The sequence below is a fragment of the Tenrec ecaudatus genome, chromosome 3, assembly GCF_050624435.1.
Source record: "Tenrec ecaudatus isolate mTenEca1 chromosome 3, mTenEca1.hap1, whole genome shotgun sequence".
NCBI lineage: Eukaryota > Metazoa > Chordata > Mammalia > Afrosoricida > Tenrecidae > Tenrec > Tenrec ecaudatus.
In genome coordinates this window covers 95,707,188-95,728,928 of record NC_134532.1, presented here as the reverse complement: position 1 = coordinate 95,728,928, position 21,741 = coordinate 95,707,188, and the positions used below count along the sequence as shown (strand labels likewise).

The window sequence follows — 21,741 nt, the reverse complement described above, 5'->3', positions numbered from 1 at the left end:
CATAGGCAACCTCTTGAAACGGTTACACGTCCATCTGTTCCTTTTTTGGTATAGTGACTCCACATAGTCCTCCCATCTTCTTATGATTCCATATTTTGCTTTTAGAATTCTTCAATATTTCAATTTAAGGCTTGCATTTTCTACTTCAGTTCCTTCTGTTTGAAGCACACTGAGTTCTTTCGTCCTCTTTTCCTTATTTCTTGCATTTGTTCTCACTACTGCGCATTCAGGAGCAAGTCTCAGTGTCTCCTTTGACCTCCAATTTGGTCTCTTCTTGCCTTTTCGATGACCTTTTGATTTATTTACATATGACATTCTTGATATTGTCAGCTCTTCTGCCGTCGTGTTCCATATATTAATTCTATTCTTAAGATGTTCCCTAAATCTACAAGAGAGGAAACTTGACTGAACCCAGTCAAGAAACTGAGCTAAGTTTCAATTTCACAAAATACGTTATTTTTTTCTTGAATAATTTTTAAAAGTCACAATGGAACAGCTTTTTTTTCTTGATGTATATGTACTAACATCATCAAGCTGATTTATAAGGGAAATCAAAATTCATATGGGAGGGCAGTTTTCTTGGAGTCCAAGAATAAGATGAGACATACCAGTTAGGAGTATGTCTGATTACAAAGTGACAACAGCAACTAATTATTTATAATGAGTAGCGTATTAATTGTGTCACTCAACAAAAGCTTGGAAGTAATCATTTGCTGTTGATTGGCTCAACCATCGCAGGGCTTTCTATCTCTTCAATACTCTCATCTTTCCATCTGGATCCCAAGAGAGCTCCTGTTGCTCCGGGCATGATGTTTACTTTTGTCCAAGAGTTAAGGGACTGCTTCAGTCAAGACTTTAACTCCTTCTTATCAGGGAAGAAAAGATGGCCCAGAAAGTCCTGGCCAGATGTGCATCACCCAGGCACACCAGGCTACGAGCAATGCTGGAGAAAACAGGTACTTAACTGTGCGTCTTGAACCACAGACAACATCCCAAACAAGATTCTTTGTTTTTTCCCAGTGCGAAAGAAATGGGAAATTGATGTGCGTTAAACACCAATGTCTATTGTGCTGCTCGGTTTACTATTCCCAGACATTTGCTTATTAAAAGCATAATAAAGATAGTTTGGCATAGGAAAATATAAATAGAGCAGCTGCATAGAATGGGGAACCCAGAAACATGCTCTTAGGTTTATGCAAGCGTGATAGAGGAAGCATTATCATTCCATCAGCAGCATTAGGAAAATAGATTACTAGTTGCCTACATCCTACCCTTGTGAACATAAATTTCAGAGAGATTACTGGCATAGAAAAATGAAAATACTTTAGGATAAAATTCATTAAAATGTCTTGGTGTCCTCAAACAGGAAAGCGTAGCTTATATAAGAGACAAAAGCCATAATCCCTGAAAAAACATTTAGGAATTTGATCATGGTAAATTAAAAATTTCTGCAGACTCAGGCAACACTTAATTAATGAACAAAATACATAAGAATTCATTTGAGTTCTTTGAAAAAGGACAGACAACCGAATAATAAAACTTGGGACCAGTCAGGAATTGGCAGAAAAGAGTATGTCCGAAGGGCAACATATGAAAAGATGCTGAAGCACAGTAGTAATCAAGGGAATGCAAATGACCACCATTGAACTCCCACCCTGTTCCTGGGCCACGGGGCAGAAGGCATGGCAGTGGACGTCTCCCCGTGGCTCCCCATCTTCTCTCGCAGTCACAATGCAGTGTAACAGGAGGAAGGACAGAAACTAGATCCACGTTAAACGATCAACGGAAAAAGGCCTGAGGATCCGCATCACATCTTTTTCAACTCACCAGTCTCGGCTTCCCAAGAACCAGACAAATCTTGGATGGTAATAACTGATCACGCCAAGTTGAACCACACAGCAAGCCTCCCAAGTTGGAGCTGCTGTGCTAGATGTGGGCTCTTTGCTAGGGTAAATGAACATGGTCTCAAAGGCAAGTGACCGACCAGGGAAAAAAAATCAGAAATACTTCATGCTCATGTTTAATGAACAACACTATACTGCTGCTTCTCACGTCTCGTCCTCATTAAAATACAACCCAGAGAGACCTGGACCCTTCTGTTGATAGCATCAGGTCACTGGGCTTGATGATCAATATGTGGCTAGAAAGTTGGAAATCTTGATAGGGAAAATTGCTTCCAAAAGGTGAGAGACAAGAGCTTCAAGATTTATAAAATTGGCCTGTCAATGAATTTTGGTCTGGGGTGTGCAGAAACATCCCTCACCAGGCAAAGAACCAATTACTACCCTGAATAGGCAGCGCTAGCCGCTTCTCTCCCGCTGCCTGAATGACCTTTACACTGAAATTGCACTAAAAGAATGTACTCTAGGGGAAGTGGGCCCCCTCACTTACTGCTTAGTGGTAAGGTATATAATTAACGGTATAATTGCATGCTGGCAAGATTTAATCTTAGATCCCAGATGGGAAAGGAATGTTCTTCCTTTGACATCATCATGGCTGGGGGTAATGACCAAGACTACCAAGCACCCTGAGTCAATGGGTGTCTTCCTCTTTCTCCCTCTCCCCTTTTCCATGCACTCCAGAGCACATACATGTCCTGTTTTATTCTTTCCATGTAAACTCCAAACTGAAAAACCAAACTCACTGCCATTGGTGACTCACAGAGACCCTAAAGAACAGGGTAGAACTGTCCCCTGTGAACTGCCAAGACTGTAACTCTTTATGGAAGTAGAAAGTTCTGTATTTCTTCTTAGGAACTGACTGGTGGTTCCGAACTGTTGACCTTGCAGATAACAGCCCAATTCTTAACCACTATGCCACCAGGTCTCCCCAGGTCCCTTTATTTCTTTACCTATGAAACCTTGACTGGTACACATAGAATAGGTTTCTAGTCCTCTCACCCTAGAAGCTAACTTAATAGAGGAATTGGTCAGAGAGAAGTCTTATCCTGTGTGTTAGGCTGGCTTGTCTAGTTAAACAAAACCAGTGATACACATCAGTGTATGAAAAGGAACTTTATATCCAGAAGTAATTTTACACCAAGAAGGCATCTGTGTTAGTCTGAGTAGACTAGAGAAACAAACGCATACCCATAGATAGGCCTCATTGGCCTGATTGATAGGCTAGACTCCACCCCTTCATTCTTAATCCTCTCAAATTGACAAACAATTACGTAACTACCACAGCATCCCAGCCCAGACTAACTCAAGTCAGTCCAATATTAGTGGGAGCCCTCTTCAAACTCAAGGCAGAGGCCTGTGCAGGCCAATGGCACAGAAAGGTAAAGTGAACAGCAGATCACATGGATCCAAGAATGTAGAGGCACAGGGATCCGAGGTTGGTTCCCAGGGTCAATGACTTATGTGGGAACAGAGTGCCAGCAAACAAGAAGGCTAATGGGCAAAAAAGAGAGAGGAGGGTCCCTACTCTTTCTCTTATAAAAAGGCCACACCTCCAACCAGGCAGTGACCTGATTGTTAGGTGGAACTCCACCCCTACATAAGTGCAAGGTGACATAAAATCTAATGACCACACCCTGTTTCTAGTCATTTATAGTTTTTCTAGTAACGGTTACTAAGCTCAATGTTATACACATCTATCCTGATTTCTATCTATGCCTTTAGTCATTAAAAAATATTTTAAAAGAATTGTAATTTAGGTGGGAGTTTGTATTTCAGATGATCAAGTTTGCATTCAGCTATCTGAACTACTAATCAATCCTCCAGTAGTCCACCCCCACCCCAACCCCCACCTCCCCAATATGAACTAGCATCTTGCACTTCTCCCAAGTCAACACTTGTCATGAGTCAGTCCCGCCCTCCCTCCCTTAGCCAGCTCCACAGTCTGTTGATTTTGGTATGAGAGTCTTTGTCTCCCTTATATCAGTGGTCTTATGTAATATTTGTCTTTTTGTGAGCTAATTTTACTCAACATGATGTTCTCCAGATAGATCCCTGTCATGAGGTGCTTTGTGGTTTCGTCATTGCTCTAGATCAATGCACAGTATCCATCATGTATATGTGACAGAGTTCCTCTATTTATCCTTCTACCTAAGGGCATTTAGGTTGTGGCCATCTCCTTATTGTGAACAGTGCTGCAATGATCATGAGTGTGTATATGTCTGTGCATGTATTGACTCTTAGTCTTTTAGAACATCTACCCAGCAAAGGGATTGCTGGATTTTATAAACGTATTATTCCCAGAGGGCCAGTCAAAGAGGGGAAGGCACTCAAGGAGATATATTGAAGCAATCGCTTCAACAATAGGCTCAAGAATAGGAAAATGGTTATGATGGCACAGACCCAGCAATGTTTTGTTCTGTGGCATGTAGGGTGATTATTGGTCAGAACCGACTCGCTGGCACCCAACAACAACAACCATATAGAGTCCCACCAGCACTGTATGAGGGTTCCAAGCTCTCCATAAATTTTCCTGCATTTGTTACTTTATGTTTTTGAGAACTTTGCTGTCAATGCTGGTGTAAGGTAGTATCTTGTTTTTATTTGCTTCCTGGATGGCTAGTGATTGTGAACATATATATCTTCATATATATTTTGATCATTTCGATAGCATTCTTGGTAAACTGTCTATTCATGTCCATCACTTTTTAATTGGGTTATTCATCTTTTTCTTATTGAAGTGCTGCAATTTTATATAGATTTTAAAGATTAATTTCTAGCCCATTGTGTCATTGTCAAAAAATGTTCCCCAGTCCGTGGATTCTTTTTTCTGTATTTTGATACACACATGTCTTATTTTCAGTAGGTCCCAGTCATCTGTTTTGTCAACTATTGTGTGTATTTCTTTGGTTGTTTGATAGTGTGTCTATGACCTGTAGTAGGGACCTTAATTCTGTCCATATTTTCTCATCAATGAACTTTTTAGTTCTAGGTTTTGCATTTAGTCTTTCATCCAGCTTGAATTTTTTTTTTGTATATGGAGTGGGGTTTGAGTCCTGTTCATTCTTCTGCAGATGTATATCCAATTTTGCCAGCACATTTGTTGAGAAGATTGTGTCTTTCCCATATAATGTTTTTTGACCTTTTGTCAAAGATTAGTTGTTTGTAGGTGGGTTAATGTATGTCTGAGTTTTCAGTTCTGTTCCCTTGATTTTTGCACCTATCATTGTCCCCATGCCAGGCTGTTTTAACTACGGTGAGTGTGTAATGGTGTTTGAGATGAAGAAGTGAGGGACCTCCTACTTTGTTCATCTTCTTAAGGAGTTTTTTGCTTATCCTGGGTCTCTTCCCTTTCCATAGGAAGTTAGAAACTAGCTTTTCCATTTCTTTAAAGAATGAAATTGGGATAGAGATTAGAATTATATTTACAGATAGCTTTGGGTAGTACTGACATTTTCACAATATTAAGTTTTCCTATTCATGAACCTGGAATATTCTTCCATTTATGTAGATCTCTCTTGGTTTTTGGTAGCAGTATTCTTTTGTTTTCTCTGTACAGGTGTTTTATTAAAAAAATCTGTAGGGGATCAGAGCACCAGACTTGGGCGAATGCTACACAGCCATGAACAGAAAGAACAGTCTTTTTTTCCTAAGTATTTTATAAGAACAGTCTTAAGAAATGTATGATCAACCACAAAAGAAAAAAAAAGGAAAAGAAAAAAAATGAAAGAAATGTATGATCCCATGATAGGAATCTTTGGAACAAACCCCTCCTGGTTTACCCTCTACCACTTTGAATCCATAACTCTAGGATTCCAGAACCTATCACAGATGTCCTAGAGGAATTAGAGGCCTCTACTTTCCAAATCTGATCTCGATCTATATGTCCATGGTGGTTGTTTTGTGTTGTTCATTTACACCTTGGACTTTGGAGTGGTTATGCCTATGCAGCAGAAACTAGACCACACAAGGACGACTAATCTGAAATGCGATCTGGGAAATATGGACTTCGGCTTCCTGATTTTTACAGTACAGGAAGCCTAGCTGCAAGGTTATAGTTGGGGTTAGGTGACATTGAGTAAATTTTGACTCATAATGACCTCAGGTGACAAGGTAGAATCACTTTTTTAGGCTGCATTCTTTGGAGGAGCATACTGCTATTTTCTTCTCGGGTGGACCTCCTGGAAGGGTTTGAACTACCAACCTGCAGTTAGCAGCTGAACATGTAACCACTGCACCATCAGGCTTCCTTAGAACACACGAGCATATGCTAATAATACTTGGAGAGAGCATATGCTAATAATACAGCGGTTAAGAGTTTGGCTGCTAACTGAAAGGTGTGCCATTCAAGCCACCAAACTTGTGTCCCTTTTCTGCCCTTGGGTGAATTTATTCAGCACAGGAGCTGGGGGTCATTTCTTGAAGATTCGGAATTTTAAAGGAAGGGGAGAGCTGTCAACAAGGTGCTAGTACTTGTAATATAAAAATAGAAAACAGATGGGTTAGAAATTACAGCAAGGAAGGAAAAGGAGTCAATATTTACAAAATCCAGAACTGATGGCATTTCTTTTCAATCTTCTGAGGTATGAGAATGGTGCAGCCAAGAATAACAAAGAACAGGAAGTAGAAATGAGGAATTGCAGTTTCTCTTAATTTTCATTCATATCTAAATCCTCTGTTCTTAGAGTTTTAAATAAAAACAGCAACAGGAACTTAGCTTTGGGCTAAACCTGGAAACAATTCAGGTGGCTAAACTCTTTTGGAAACAAGATTACATTTTTTCAGGCTCAAATAAACACAATTCAAAGACCTGGAATGATAATCAGGAATGATAAAGGGGATGGTGATGACATCCCCCAAAGATGACAAGATATTAATTAAGTGAAAGGCAAGTTCATATTTGTTACGCACAAAAAAAGTTAGTATCATAAAATGAGGAAATGAACATTAAAAAGACCCTAGAAACTCCTCAGCCGATCTTACCGCAAGGCAGAATTCTTTCTATTGCATCCCTGACAAATGATTGATCTTCTGTCTTGAACTTGAATATTTCTAGGAACAAAGAACAAACTGCCACCCCAGTTATCAAATGGAGAATGGATTTCATTTGGGATAGCTTTGCCTGAGTGAAGTTTAGCTATTGCACGGGGATTTGGGGTTTTGTTTTTAAATTTGCATGCTCTGTGTGATCCGTTCTTTCATCTATTGATGCTGTTACAAATTTATTGAAGTGTCTTAGTTGACTTCTCAAGGTTCGAAAGGTTTATGAAAACCAATTTCATAGTATCATGGATCCTCCACCTATAAATGAAAATTAAACCTGCCGAAAGGACTAGCCCATTGGGTGCCTGTCTTTCTTGTCTCCCAAGAAACAAAAACTAATTGTTGTTGAGTTGGTGCTAACTCACCATGACCCTATAGGACAGGGGAGATTTGCTCCTGTGGGCTTCTAAGACTCAGCTCTTCACAGGAAGACCTGTCTTTCACCTGAGGAGCAGCTGATGGTTTTGAACCTCTAACCTTCCAAATCTTCCCCCAAGACATAACCACTGTGTCACCCAAGGATCCTCTCCTACCTAAGATCCATTAATATCCTAACTGTTAAACAATGGGCAGTACCAATCAAAGCAATTTCAAACCGCTAAAGAAAATAAAACTCCATCCATGTATTGCATGTAATGTATTAACTATTGAGAACGGCAAGGCAGGAGATATGGAAGAGTTGTACCTGCAACTGAAATAATTATGAAATCCATTGATATAAAAACCCTAAGAATTCAGTTATATAGATACCACCTACTGTGGAATTTCCCTCATCCCACTGTGATAATTCTATCAATTCAAACACTTTTGCATTTCAAATGACAGAAAATCATTACGTTGATTTACTCAATAAACGAATGTATAATAGCTGAATGTACAGTATAGATGAAAAGGTGATTGACTCAGAGGTGGCTGGATTGAAGCGCTCATAAAATAGGATTAATAATCTCTCTTTTCACTTGTCTGGCTCTTGAGCGGGAGAGCAGTTGAAGCCCCTACTCACATGTCACCATTTGAACAAGTCCCTTAGAAAGCATGGATTTCCTAGTAATTCCAGCAGAAGTTCTCTCACTGACTTTCCTGGGGCTAACTTTGGTTATGTGCCTGCTCCTAAACGGCATCGCTACTGTAACTAGAGAAGTGAAATGGGCTGATGTCCCACTGCGATGTTCACTGCTAGAGAAATGAGAGCTCCAGCACTCCGTACCAGTTCTGACGCACAGCCATGCTGTTGGGCAGGGCAGCACCCTGTGGGTTTCTGAGACTGTAAGTCTTTAAGGGAGTAGCAGCCTCATCTTTTCACCATCTAGCAGTTGGTGGATCTGAACAGCGTCACCACCAAAGCTGCAGTGAAAGCCCCAGGACTGCTATAGGAAAGTCCCAAAGGAGCCCCAGCTATTGGTCTAGTCAAAGTTGTGCTCTGGTGCTATTGTCTGCCTGGGGGAGGACTGCATTTTCCATTTTCCCAAAGGCATTGTGTGGACATTCTAGGGCCCTGGAGGCATGGATGTAGGTGGGTCAACCCTTGAGCCACTCTTGGCCTGTGAGAGTGGAAGGGTAGTCTTTCCCATGGAAATCAGGCGCTGTCACCATAATAAAGGGAACGGCACTGAGCACCATCGAAGGTAATTCCATTTGTGTAAGTCTTTCCTTGTAGCTTCAAGCCAACTTCATTTACAGCTATTCAACTAAGCTTAACTCAACCCAATAACTCACTCAACTCACTGTCATTGGGCCGATTTTGACTCACACTTAGCCTATAGGGCCCAGTAGGACTTCTCCCTGTGCATTTCCAGAGCTATGTACCTTCATGGCAACGAGAAGCCTCCTCTTTCTCCCATGGAGCCCTGATGGGCTTCATCTCCTGATCTGTGGTAACTGCCCAACAGGCAAAACCGCACTCTGTCACTAGGGATCCTTTCCCCAGACCAGAAATGAGATGAAGCTCTGCTCCAGGGAAGACTTACAGCAATGGTAATCCTATGTAGGATCGCAATGAGTCAAAATCAACATCATGGCAGTGGGTGTTACATGTCAGAAATTTATATATGTATGTATGAATATTATAGGATCCCTGGTAACTCATCGGTAAAGTGATGATTGGCTGCGAATAGGTTGGCAGTTTGAACCTACTAGTCAGCTCACCAGCTGCTCTGAGGGAGCTTTGTTCAGCCAGGCAAAATCAAAGACACTAGAGTGTAATATTCCTATAGTTGGTTTTTAGTAAAATAATCTGTATGATTTGAGTAAACTACATGTCCACTGTGTGTTCACATAAGTTTATAATCTGGTAAATTTACAAAATTAGAGATAAAAACATCACCTTGCTTAGCTTTGTCAGGGGAGCCCTGGTGACCCAGGGATCATGTACTGGGTCAGTGTGCTCCACAGGAGAGAAGAGGAGACTTTTGGCTCCTGTAAAAAGATTTGCTGCCACGGAAACCCACAGGGGCAGTTCTCCTCCGCCCTAGGTACTGCAATCAACTTGATAGTAGCGAGTTTTTAGTGAGTGTGAAATTCCAATTCTTATTTCCTAAGAGTAGAAAATGGCAGTTGTAGGAACGGGCTAAACATGTATCCTTAGAAAGGCATATTGTATTTTCAGATATCTTTTGTGTTAGAAAGGAGTTGGAATTGACTGGATGGATTGAGCTCAGTTTAAAGCAGCGGTTCTCAACCTGTGTTCACAACCCCTTTGGGGGGTCAAATGACTCCTTCACAGGGTTCGCCTAAGACCATCGGAAAACACGTATTTCCGATGGTCTTAGGAACTGAAACACTGCAGGACGGCCCACATGCAGATATGTCCACATATGAAGTATCCAGTATGAAGACTGTTACCCATGCTACATCATGCTTCCAGACAAAATTTCGTTTATTTGTCATTAGAAATAAATATTTCGGTCCGGAAGGGAAGGTCGGCGGGCGCCCTGCTGCTGCTTTCCGACCCGCTGGCGTGGGCCGAGTCACCGGGGAGCTGGGCGTTGCCGGAAATGGACAGCCGGATCCCTTATGATGACTACCCGGTGGTTTTCCTGCCTGCCTATGAGAATCCGCCAGCGTGGACCCCTCCTCATGAGAGGGTATATCACCCCAGGCTACAACAGTGAGCAGACCCAGTCTTTGCCTCTAATTATCACATTGGAGAAGCCTCCTGGAGCTCAGTTGGGATTTAACATCCGCGGAGGAAAGGCATCCCAGCTGGGCATCTTCATCTCCAAGGTGATTCCTGACTCTGATGCACATCGAGCAGGACTTCAGGAAGGAGACCAAGTCTTAGCTGTGAATGATGTGGATTTCCAAGACATTGAACACAGCAAGGCTGTTGAGATCCTGAAAACAGCCCGTGAGATAAGCATGCGTGTACGCTTCTTTCCGTACAATTGTCATCGCCAAAAAGAGAGGACTGTGCACTAGAGTTGCAACTCACAACCTTCCATGTAAAATCTACCTGGACAAGCTGTCTAGGCCCCAAGGAAACTCAACTCTCAGCCCTTTCTAGCAGAGTGGAGGCTGAGGTTAGGGAAAGCCAACAGCATTACCCAAAGTAGTGACTTAGCTTTCTAGGTAAGCTTCATTCTCTGGAAGAGAAAGGTTGGTGTTTTTAAAAATAACCTAGCGCATGTGGAACCCTGATAAAAAATAAACCCTGGCATTTATTGAATACCATGTGCTAGGCACTTAAACCCAACAGTTCAATGAGAGTGTAGAAATGAGTAGAACAAATAATCCTGGATGTCTTCCATTTAATCTATTATCTCATCCTCGTACTATTTCTTACACTATACACTTCAGACTCCAGTGGGATCCTGATTTTCCTCTTTCTTATAGTCTCCCAAAAAAGAAGTAAAATGAATGCCGAGGAAACAAAAAAATATTTCACAATATATAATTACACATTGGTTTTGTGATTAATCACTATGCTTTAATTATGTTCAGTTTGTAACAATACAAATACATCCTGCATATCAGATATTTACATGACAATTCATAACAGTAGCAAATTTAGTTATGAAGTAGCAGTGAACATAATTTTACGGTTGGGGGTCACCACCACATGAGGAACTGTATGAAAGGGTCAGGGTTGTGGCATTAGGAAGGTTGAGAACCACTGGTTTAAAGGCTGTGTACTGCGTTGCCACAGCCTATGGTAAAGAATCCACCGCCTGTCTATCAGTTGCGTGATGCTGGGATTCTGGGAGCAATGTGACTGGTGTTTCAGACGCCAGCATGGTCAGTCAACGGAACCACATCCACACTAAGAACAGGCTATCCGCTGACCACTTTGGAGGAATTTGCGCTGAAAACCTAATGCACCACTTTGAAACGTTGTCCAACACAGATGGTCTAATGAATGGAAGCAGAACTTTGTTAACGACACTTTGTTATCTCGCCAGAAAATGAGCCCCTCAGGTCAGAAACCCCTCAAAATATGACCGCGGAAGAGGTGCCTTCTCAAAACAGATTAGACCATAATGAAGTGAATGGAGTAAAGCCCACCAGCACCTAGCCTCTAGGACCTTCATTTGCTGATGGGGCACGACCCAAAATGAGAACTAACAGCTGCAACTATAGACTAATAATTGGAACCTGAAACATATGAAGAATGAATCTAGGAAAATTGGAAATGATCAAAAATGAAATGGATCACATAAGACTGGCATCCTAGGCAATACTGAGATGAAATCAGAAAAACATATGCTTTACTATTCAGGGATTGACACAATCAGTAGGAGCAGCATTGCATTCATTGTCAAAAAGGACACTCCAAGAGTTGCCTTGAAGTACAATACTGTCTGTGATAGGATTATATCTATCTGCCTTCAAGGCAAGCCAATCAATACAACTTGTATTCAAATTCATGCATCAACGCTAGTGATGCAGAAACTGAAGAATACCCGCCCTGCTCGGCCCACCCTCACCCCCTTCAGAAGAATGCCCTTCAGAGGACAGCACTGGGACTACAGCTTGGAGAGGGTCAAGTCTGATTAGAACCAAGTGGAAAAATGCAGAGGGATGGAGAGGGAGTAGAGGAATTCCTGGCCCACCAAGCCCTAAGCATAATATTCCTGCTGGGAGCAGACAATGCACAGAGATAAGATCGGCAGGATAAACAATTTGGAGATGAAAAGGACCCGACCAATGGTTGGGTGGGGGGGGCGGGGCGGGTGATATGGGAGTAGGGGAGAAAGGAGGGAGTGGTGTGAACCATCCAGGGACAAGATAAGTGAACTAAAATCAATGGAGAGAAGAGTGTAGGATGCCTAGTGGGGCTTAATCAAGGGCAATGTAGCAGCAATGAATTACTAAACCCAAATGAAGGCAGAACATAAAGGTGTTACAAGAGGATAGTGAAAGGAAATTGAGGAAAGAACCAGGAAGCAAAGGACATTTATAGAGGTCTAAATACAGGCATGTACATATGTAAATATATTTATATAAAACAAGAGGGGAATAGAACTATGTATTCCTCCATATGTTAAGAATTAAGGTTGCAGATGGATATTGGACCTTGACTCAAGTACTCCCTCAACACAAGACCACTTTGTTCTTATAATCTGGCTTTCTGTGATGCTCACTTTCCTGACATGATCCTGAAGACAAAATGGGTGCATACATAAGCAAATGTGGTGAAGAAAGATGATGGTGGCTGGCTATCAAAAGATATAGCATCTAGGGTTTAAAGGATTAGAGATAAACAAGCAGCCATCTAGCTGAGAAACAACAAAGCCTACATGGAAGAAGCACATCAATCTGTGTGATCATGAGGTGTCAATGGGATCAGGTATCAGGCATCAAAGACCCAGAACAAAATTATACCCAATGGAAACACAGGGAAGCCAGGGCAGATGATCCCATTAGGAACAGTGGTGTGAGTGGTGATACTGGGAGGGAATAGGGAGGGTGGGTTGGAAAGCAGGAACCGATTTCAAGGATCTACATGTGACCTCCTCCCTGGGGGACATACAACAGAATAGTGGGGGAAGGGAGACGTGGGACAGAGCAAGATATGACAAAATAATAATTTATAAATTATCAAGGGTTCATAAGGGAGGGAGTAGTGGGGAGGGAGGTGAAAAAATGAGGACCTAATGCCAGGGTCTTGGGTGGAGAGCAAATGTTTTGAGAATGATGAGGGCAACGAATGTACAAATGTGCTTTACACAATTTGATGTATGTATGGATTGTGATAGGAGTTGTATGAGCCCCTAATAATATGATTTTTTTTAAATGAGGAGCTGATACCAAGGGATCAAGTAGAAAGCAAATGTTTTGAGAATGATGATGGCAACAAATGTACAAATGTGCTTGATACATGGCTGTATATATAGTGATAAGAGTTGTATGAGCCCCAATAAAATGATTGAAAAAAATCATACCCAATGTGAATGGGGGGTAGGGGAGTGTGGAGTAGAGACCCAAAGCCCATCTGTGGACAATTGGACATCCCCTCACAGAAATATCACAAGGAAGAGATGAGTCAGTCAGGGTGCAGTATAGCACCGATGAAACATACAACATTTTTCTAGTTCTTTGGTGTTTCTTTCCCCCCACTATCATGACCTCAATTCTACCGTATGAATTGGATTGGACCAGAGCATGCACCCTGCTACAGATAAAAGCCCACAGTACAGGGAATTCAGGATAGATAAACCCCTTAGGGTCACAATGAAAGTAGAGCTACCAGGAGGATAAGGGGAAGATGGGAGGAGAATGGGAAATTGATCACAAGGAATCAAACTATAACCCCCTCCCAGGGGGACAAACAACAGAAAAGTGGGTGAGGGGTGATGGAAGATGATGGAAGATATGAAAATAATAATTTATAACTTATCAAGGGTTCGTGGAGGGCAGGGGCAGGAGGTGGAAAAAATGGAGAGCTGATATCAGGAGCTCAAATGAGAAGAGAATGCTTTGAAAATGATTGCTGGTGGCATATGTGCAAATGCTTGACACAATGGATGAATGTAATCATTGTGATAAGAGGTAAGAGCCCCAATAAAAGTATTTAATAAAAAATTAATAAAAATTAAAAAGAATTTCCCCAATTTCTTTAGTCTGAAATGGAATAAAGATGCATCGATAATTATCGGTGATTGGAATGCAAAAGTTGGAAACAAAGAGAAACAGTAGTTGGAAAATGTGGTCTTGATAGAAACAAAGCTGGAAATTGCAAGAGAAAATTGTGCAAGAGCAATGACTTGTTCATAGCAATTATCTTTTTAATAGCACAAACTGAACTATACACATAGCCTTCGCCAGATGGAAGACACCAACATTAAATTGACTACATCTGTGGGAAGAGAAGATGGAGAAGCTCAATATCAACAGATAAAACGAGGCCAAGGGCTGACTGTGGAAGAAACCACCAGAGTAGTTCATATATAAGTTATTGTTGAAGTCGAAGAAAATGAAAACCAGTCCGTGAGAGCCAAAATACACTCCTGAGCCTATCCCACTGAATTGTGAGAACATTTCAATAACAGATTTGCTGACCAGCTGTGTGAGGACACCAAGAACATCTCATTCATGAAGAAAGCAAAGGTCATTAAAAAGGCAGGAAAGAAAGATAAGATCAAGGTGGATGTCAGAAGAGACTTTGAAACTTGCTCTTAATTGTAGAGTAGCTAAAGCAAATCGAAGATACGATGAAGTTAAAGAGCTGAACAGAAATTTTCCAAGGGCAGCTTGAAAAGAAAAAGTCAAATATTATGGAAAAATGTGCAAACACTTAGAATAAAACCCCCCCAAAGGAAGAACATGTATCTTAAAGTAACTCAAGGAAAAGTTCAAGCCTTGAGTGGCAATGTCGAATGACGTCATGAGCAAAATATTGAATGATTCAGGAGCATCCAAAGAAGATACAAAGAATACAATACACACAGTCACTCTACCAAAAAGAGCTAGTCAATATTTAATCACTTCAGGAGGTAATATATTAGCAAAAACCAATGGTACTGGAGGAAAAAGTCCAAGCTGCACTGAAAGCATTTACCAACCCAAGTCTTCAGGAATTAAGGGAATATCAATGAAAATATTTCAAGAAGCTCTTGAAGCACAGGAAACACTTACTAGTCTATGCCACAAAATTTAGAAGACAGCTACTTGGCCAACTGAGTGGAAGAGATCCATATTTGTACCCATTCCAAAGAAAGGTGACTAATAGGAAGCTCCAATTATAGGACAATATCATTGCTTTCACATGCCAGTAAAACTTTGCCGAAGACCATCCAACAATGGTGGCAGCAATACATTGACAAGGCGTTACCGGAGGTTCAGCAGAAGAGGATGTGGAACAAAGGATATCATTGTTGTCAGCTGCATCTTGGCTGAAGGCAGAGAATAAAAGAAAGATGTTTACTTGTGTTTCATTGACTATTCCAGGGCTTTTGACTGCGTGGTTCCTAGCAAATTATGGACAACCTTGAGAAAAATGGAAATTCCTGAACACTTAATTGTGCATGGGTCAAGAGGCAGTTGTGCTAACAGAAAAAGAGGCTATCTCATGGTCTAAAATCAGGAAAGGTGGGCACCAGGATTGCATCCTCTATTTTATTCCATCTGTATGCTGAGCAAATCATCAGAAAAGGTGTGTTATATGAAGAAGAATGTGGCATCAGAACTGGAGGAAAGCTTATCAACAATCTGCGATATAAAGAGGACACAACCTTGCTTGCTGAAAGTGAGGAGGACTTGAAGCCCTTGCTGATGATGATCAAGGATCGCAGCCTTCAGTGTGGATTGCAAATCAATGTAAAGAAGACGACAAGCCTCACAATTACATCAATAGAAACATCATGATGAATAGAGAAAAGATCGACGCCAATATTTTGTCTTGCTTGGATCCACAGTCAATGTTCATGGGAGCAGCAGGCAAGAGATCAAAAGACATTGCATTGCATTCATCTGCTGCACAAGACCAAGTTAACGTGTTGAAAATTAAGCAGGTTATTTTGAGGACTTAGGTGTGTCTGACCTAAACCATGGTGTCTTTAGTTGTCTCGTGTGCATGCAGAAGTTGGACATTGCATAAGGAAGACTGAAGGAAAGTCAATGCCTTTGAATCATGGTACTGGCAAAGAATATTGAAAATACCATGAACTGAGAAAAGAACAAAGAAATCTGTTTTGAAAGAAGGACGGCTCCTTCAAGGCTAAGACGATGAGACTTCGTCTAATGGACCAGTCCCTGGAGAAAGGCATCATGCTTCTAAGTAGCAGGACATCGAAGAAGAGGAAGGCTTTAAAAAAAAAAAAAAAGAATAGACACTGTGGCTGCAACAATGGGCTCAAACATAAGGACACATATGAGGGCGGCACAGACCGGACAGGGTCCCGCGGGGTCGCTGTGATTTGGAAATCTCTCGATGGCACCTGACAGCTGCCATCAGTAAGGGTTAGTAAGCCAAGAGGTCACTTTGAAGGACAGGGTGCACCTGCTCCAAGCTATGTGTTTTCAATGTCGTCATATGTGTGTGTAAGTTGGACAATGAATAAGAAGACTGTGGAAGCATTGATACATTTGAACTATGGTGTTGGTGATGACTATTGAAAGCACTTCCCCACAAACAGTCCTTGAACTAACTACAAACTTTTCTTTCTTGTGTGTGCTTTTTTTTTTTTTTTTTTTGGTCATTGGTTTGTTGCTGTTGTTTTGTTGTACATTGTTGCTTGGTTTTGCTCTGTCTTGTTTTTGTGCATGTTATTATCTCCACAGGTCTGTCTAAATAAGATAGACTGGATGAACAATCTATAGGAGAAAACAAGGGGACCGACAGTCCCAGGGAGACATGGGAGAGGGGGAGGTGGGGAAAAGGGAGTGGTGTTTAACAAACCCAGGGACAAGGGAACAACAAGTGATCCAAATCGGTGGTGAGGAGGGTGTAGGAGGTCTGGTGGAGGCCTGGTAGGGCATGATCAAGGGTAACGTAGCCAAGAGGAATTACTGAAACCCAAATGAAGACTGAGTATGCTAGTGGGACAAGAGGAAAGTCAGTCAATAGAGGAAAGAGCTAGGAGGCAAAGGGCATATATAGAGGTCTAAATAAAGACATGTACATATGTAAATATATTTATATATGAGGATGGGGAAATAGATCTATGTGCATATATTTATAGGTTTAGTATTAACCTCCCTGGTGGTCTAATTATGTCAATAATTTTGTTAAGGGGCTTCTCTGCAGTGTAATCCTGTGTGTGGCTTGGGGTTACCACTTTTGACAGTTAACATTTACCCCAAGCTGCACTCTGCATTACCGCCAGGGAGGTTAAAGTAGCAGAAGGACATTGGGCTTCCACTCAAGTACTCCCTCAATGCAAGAATACTTTCTTCTATTAAATTGGCATTCTATGATTCTCACCTTCCCGACACAATCACTGAAGACAAAGCAGGTGAACAAGCAAATGTGGTGAAAGCTGATGGTGCCCAGCTATCAAAAGATATAGCATCTGATGTCTTAAAGGCTTGAAGGTAAACAAGTAGCCATCTAGCTCAGAAGCAACAAAGCCCATATGGAGGAATCACACCAGCCTGTGTGATTATGAGGTGCCGAAGGGAACAATTATCAGGCATCAAAGAAAGAAAAATCATATAATTGTGTGCTCACCTCCATGGTACGATCACTGAAGACAAATGGGTGTATCAGCAAATGTGGCAAAGAAAGAGGATGGTGCCTGGCTATCAAAAGATATAGCATCTGGGGTCTTAAAGGCTTAAAGGTAAACAAGCGACCATCTAGCTCAGAATCAACAAAGCGACATGGAAGAAGTACACCAGCCTGTGCGATCACAAGATGTTTAAGGGATCAGGTATCAAGCATCATCAGAACAAAAAATCATATCATTGTGAACGAGGATGGGGGTGCAGAGTGGAGACCCAAAGCCCATTTGTAGGCCACTGGACATCCCCTTACAGAAGGGCCTCAGAGAGGAGAGGAGCCAGTCAGGGCCCAATGTAGCAACAATGAAACATACAACTTTCCTCTAGTTCCTAAATGCTACCCCCCACACACACACACCCTATCATTATCTCAATTCTACCTTGCAAATCTGGCTAGACCAGAGGATGTACACTGGTACAGATAGGAACTGGAAACACAGGGACTCCAGGGTGGATGATCCCTTCAGGACCCATGGTGTGAGTGGTGATACTGGGAGGGTGGAGGGAGGGTGGGTTGGAAAAGGGGAACCGATTACAGGAATCTACATGTGACCTCCTCCCTGGGGGACATACAACAGAAAAGTGGGTGAAGGGAGACATTGGACAGGGCAAGATATGACAAAATAATAATTTATAAATAATCAATTATTATTATAAATAATAATTTATAAATAAACAATCATGAGGGAGGGGGAGAGGGAGGGAGGGGGGAAATGAGGAACTGATGCCAGGGGCTTAAGTGGAGAGTAAATGTTTTGAGAATGATGAAGGCAATGAATGTACAAATGTGCTCTACACAATTGATGTATGTCTGGATTGTGATACGAGTTTGTATGAGCCCCTAATAAAATGATTTAAAAAAAAAAAGAAATAAGAATTTCCAGAAGAACAAACAAATCTATCTTGAAAGAAGTATAGCTAGCTAAGAAATGTTCCTTAGAGCCCCCAATAGAATGATGAAAAATACAGAAATGCTCTTAGCGTCAAAGATGCCGAGGCTTGTCTCACATACTTTGGATAGTTCATCAGAAGCCAGTTCTTGACTGGCAAAGTAGAAACCCTTTTGTCTCCCCGCCCCCCTGCCAAACAACAATGACAGAAAAACAACTCAAACTCAGTATTTTTGAGTCAATTCTGATTCAGATTGACCCTATAGGACACAGAGCTGCACCTGCCAGTTTCCCCAGCTACAAATCCTTATGGGAATGGCGGGTGGTTAGCAGCCACAGGCCAGCTTGTCAAAGCAGGAGGTCAGTGGAGGAGATAAAAATGAAACGAAGACACTCAAGGTGATGGACTGACCCGGGGCTGCCAACAAAGGCACCAAGCATAGCCTTTGCGAGCAGAACCGGGCAGTTTTCTGTTCCGTTGTACAGAGAGGGTCTTTGTGTGTTGGAACCAACTTCCTGGCACCAAACAACAATAACATGGTGTATGGGGAGAGCTCTAATTTTATTTGGAGTCCTCTCAGAGATTTAACCTCTTCTGAATTCTTTTTGACCATTCACCAGCTCTGTGAAAAGCCCTGCCCTCAGGCAGAGTGTGTTTGAAATTAGATATTTACTACTTGGCTGGCTGGCTGGCTGGCTAGTTGGGGGTGGGGTGGGGTGGGGGGGAGTCTTGTGCTGGGGGATATGCCTGGAGGTGCCCTTGATGGAAATTGCAGGACTGGGGTCACATCGTTATTAGTCATACCCTGATCACCTTGGTGGGAGGGCCCTCAACCAAACTTGTAAATGTTTCCAGTCTGCCCTAGGGTATGCACGGAAATCCTGACCCCTTTCTCTGCTTTGGTAAGCCTGTTGCTGACTGTGATGAATTGATCTGCTGCCAGTCATGATTTTTCGTTTCTCTGTGTTCTGTTTAAATGGCTGCATTTCTGTGCATCTTGGATGCCATATGTCCTCATGTTGATAGTCTCCCTCGTTCAGATGATTTGTCATTTCCTCTGTCTTTGTCCAAGGTCTCCAGTCTGAAACCACCAGGGGTACTTCGGGAGAAAGGCCAGGCTTTCTACTCAGGTAGAGTTCCAGTCTCAGAACTCACAGGGGAATTTCTACCCTGTCCTAAGGAGTCACTTTGAGTTCCCATCAACTGGAAGACAGTGAGTGTTTCTTTTCTTCTTCTTTGACCTATTTAAGACTTAACAAATGATGCTTTTTAAATTTCTGTTTGAATTTAGGGTCTCTTTATTTCCCTTGCAAACATTTTAAAATATCATTTACTTGCTTTAAAAATGATTCCTAGCAATGTAATAGTACCTAGGTCAATAAATGGAATTGGGTTTTGTTGTTGTTGCTTAAGTTTTGGTAAAGATTGGGGCAGTGAGAGTGGTTTCGCTGAGCTCCTCCCTGGAAACTACACTCAGCATCAAGGAGAGCATCAAGCCACCGAAGCTTTCACCTGGTCTATGAACACTGTATGTTGGGGTTATGTTAGGTTTTAAGTGTTTCTAGGTGTGCTGTAGTAGGTTATTTTGAGGCCTGGGAATGCTCAAACGTTTTCTCCACTAAGTTAATGGTAATAGCGTCTTCCGTTGCACCATTTTGCCTTAGGAAGGAGCTCTGGTGGGGCTGTCTGGTGAGTTTGGACTGCTCACCTCAGGGTTGGTTGTTCAAACCCCACCAGGATTTCCTCTGGAGAATGATGAGGCTACCTCTTCTTCGAAAGATTTAGGTTTACCAGAGGGCAGTTTTGTTTTGTTTTACCAAAGTTTTATAGGAATGCTCTACTTTCGATAGTGGAGAAAACCTGTAACAGTCCCTTGTCTGAGTAAAGCAAGAGACAGGGGATGAAGAAAGGGGGAGGCAGTAATCAAATACTGAATAGGATTTGTCTTTCTTTCTTTTTTAAAAAAAAAGTGTACACAGAGCATCAGGGAATCCTTTTAAACCAGAAAGTCCCATTTAAACCCCCAAACCAAACCCATTGCCACGGAGGCGAACTTGCTCCTTATGGTTTTTAAGACTGTAATTCTCTACTGGAGAAGCCAACCTCCTCCTTGTCCCTAGAAGCGGCTGGTGGACTTGAACGACTGACCCAGAGGTGAGCCATCCCACTCTGAATACACAGCATTGCCAGAACCATCTAGCACCTGTAAAGCTAGTTCTAGTTTAAGAAATCGAGTTCTTAAATCTGATTAAAAAGAGAACAGGGTTTAAGTGAGTAAACAGTACTTGTGTATAAGTGAGGAAAAACCTAGGGGGGTGGGGTGGGGTGGGGGGTGGGTGAAGAAAAATAGCTAACCAACACCATGGGGCTTTGGACTTTCCGGAAAGTAACATCAGACTTAGAATTCTGGTCCTTGGCCGCTTATCAGGGGCAACTTGATTTAAGACCGTGGATCCTCTCTGAGCTCTTGAGAGGGTGAGTGATGACGGTGGGGTGATGCGTGGCGGAAATGAAAAGGATGACCCGAACCAGCTCGCGGTGGCCCAGTGCTTGGGGCCGGCCCAGTGCAGGCTCCTCAATGGGGCCATTCAGGGCCGCGCGGCGCGGGGGGTGAGAAGTTCAGGGCGGGAGGGGCCGCGGCCGCGACCATTTGCATTTCAATGCGACCCGCTTGTTGACTCAGTGCCCGGCGCTTCCGCAGCTCCCACCAGAATCTGCCTTTGTTGGTTTTAGCTCCGGTCAAGTCCACTTCTTGCCACGGGGGAGGCGCGCGCATTCAGTTTGTGTAGTCAGGCAGAACACTCGACAGGAAGCAAGGGGGAAGGGGTTCTCCGCGCGGCCATTGTCTGGGCGACCGGGTCTCAGCCGCCGAGCGACTATTTAATCTATAAGGTGCACTTGAATCCCGCGCAAATCCTCTCAGTGCGGGGCAGGGGGCACCCAGCCGGGGACAGATGGTGCCGAACCCCTTTGTTTAAAAAGCTGGAAATGCGCTTTTGCATTTACTTAAGGTAGTCCGTTCTTTTAACTGTTGCTAGTCCCACTTGTCGCCTTGTCAGCAGAGACCGGGAGATGCGAATGGCCTGGTCAACCCTGTGGAACCCCCCACCCCCAAGTGTAATGGAAAACCCACGCAACTACAAGGGCCATTCGGGCAAGGAGTTGCCCGGGGACATTTGTGCAAAATACCTGGAAGAACTGTTTTTCAGAGGCCCCACCCTCTTCTTCCTTCTTTTTTAATGTTAAACAT

At 42.5% G+C, this 21,741-nt stretch overlaps 1 pseudogene; it reads left to right on the top strand.

Annotated features, from left to right (window-relative positions):
- Nucleotides 1–9,934: 9,934 nt before the first annotated feature.
- LOC142443468 (PDZ domain-containing protein 11 pseudogene) lies at nucleotides 9,935–10,358 on the top strand (annotated as a pseudogene).
- Nucleotides 10,359–21,741: the final 11,383 nt, after the last annotated feature.